Here is a 2237-nt window from a genome sequence, read left to right on the forward strand (position 1 = left end):
TATATATATATATATATATATATATATATATATATATATATATGTAGTTATATGTGTGTGTGCGTGTGCGTACGTGTAGTATATTTATGTGTATGTTTGAGCACTTAGGATTCGTTGAAATAGAAGTGTTACGTGTACTGGGTCTAGAATCTCTTCGTAGAGGTGTGCGTGTGTGATTGCATGAGGCTGTGCACCCGTGTGTACGTGACTGATTGTAAATATGTGTCTGAACAAGTCTCATGTAAGTGTGTGAGTGCTTACGTATGCGTGTGTCGTTTGCTTGGTTTCAGAATTAATGTGATCGATATTCTAAGAGCAGCATATCTAAGAGACAACAGAATTAATGACGTCTACTGGAAACGGTGTCTTTAACTGGCCATTCTTGCTTTTGCTCTTCATACTGTCCATTCCCACTTTCAACATTCACATTCTTTCAACAGTTGTGCGAATGCAAGTCTTTGCGTGTGTATTTGCATGCTATTCTTGCGAAATTATCTATCTATCTATCTATCTATCTATTTGTGCGCGCGTGTGTGTGGGACTGTCTATCCAATGGATGTGTGTACTTGTCTGACTGTCTATCTATTTATCTATCTATCTTTCTATCTATCTACCATCCATCCATCCATCCATCCATCCATCCGTCCGTCCGTCCGTCCGTCTGTCTATCTATCTATCTATCTATCTATCTATCTATCTATCTATCTATCTATCTATTTGTTTTTTTATGTATGTATATGTATATATGTGTGTGTGTTTATGTGTTTATGTATGATTAATAATAATAAATGCTAAGGTCGATAGAATCAACAAACTCTCTCATAAAATTGTTCGCTCCAGTACAAGGTTAGAAACGATTCTTCTTCTTCCGATGTCGTCTTGAAGTTTGATGAGAACAGGCCTCCTCAAATCTCAAGAATCTCTCTCTTAGGATTTTTGTAGAATGCCAGATGGCACTTTTGTGCACATCGACAGTGCCAGTCGCAATTCCAATATCCTGCTGACTCTTAGGAAGCGCTTTTGGTGCCATACCAAGTGCGCCAATCACTACCGTGACAATCATTGTCTTAGTCTTCCACAGTCTCTTCGTCTATCAGAGTAGGTTCTGATAATTCTAAGTTCTGATAATTCTAATTTCTGATAATTCTAATTTCTTTTCAGTTTGTTTGAAATGGTATAGCAAAGAATAAGATCTTACGCTGTTTCTTTCTTTTAACCTTTATCATCACGTCTGGTCTTCTTGCTTCAAGGTTCGTTGCACTTGTGTGGTATATATCCCTTTTCATTGAGTTGGTGTTCAATGCCTGATCCTGGGCAGCGTTGATTTGGCTTTCAGTCTTCCTTTAAAGGTCACCCTCGCTGAGTCACCTCCATAATGTTTCCTGGTGTTTTAAGTTGTTAATTTCACGGTGGAACTGACCAAGTAATTTCATGTAGAGTAGAGTTTCTTCTCTCTCGTGATTGGAACACATTCGCACTCTCAAGTCCGTTGCTAGTAGTAGTAGTAGTAGTAGTAGTAGTAGTAGTAGTAGTAGTAGTAGTAGTATTTGTTTTAACAGGCGTGTTATTGTTGATCCTGCTGTGTACTTTAATCAAGGTAGGATAAATATGGAACACCCTCAGTGTAGTATTAGAATCAACATTAAGAAAAATTTGTCTGTTGTTATACAGACCTTCATTTCTTTCCGTTTTATTTTTTGCGTTCAGTCCTTGAATATTTACTAAAGGATGCACTCCACTGGAATACTACATTTTCAAGATCACGTATTGGAGGTTTACCTCAAGTTTCGTTCATATCGGTGTTTTCTTTTATTGTACATTTAAAAAAAAAACTTTCTTTTCTGTTTTATTTTTTGTTTTTTTGTTTTGTTTCCATTGCGTCTTTGATTTCGAGGTTTCGGTTTTAATTGCTTTTCGGGATCCTTCTGATCATAGAAATAGTTTCTTTTGACCATAATTTCAAAAATTTCTGCTTATTTCTATTTCCAGACCTTCGCATTTAGCAAAAAATGTTTTCTTCTCTCTCCACATTTTTACAAACCAAAATGATATCACCACTATCACCATCATTATCATTACATTAACCACATAACATCATCATCAACATCAATATTATTATTATTATGAATTATTTCATCATATCATCATCTTTGTTATATTTATTCTTACTATTATTATAATAGTTATTATTATTATTATTATTATTATTATTATTATTATTATTATTATTATTATTA

Source organism: Octopus bimaculoides, chromosome 17, assembly GCF_001194135.2.
Source record: "Octopus bimaculoides isolate UCB-OBI-ISO-001 chromosome 17, ASM119413v2, whole genome shotgun sequence".
Classification (NCBI taxonomy): Eukaryota; Metazoa; Mollusca; class Cephalopoda; order Octopoda; family Octopodidae; genus Octopus; species Octopus bimaculoides.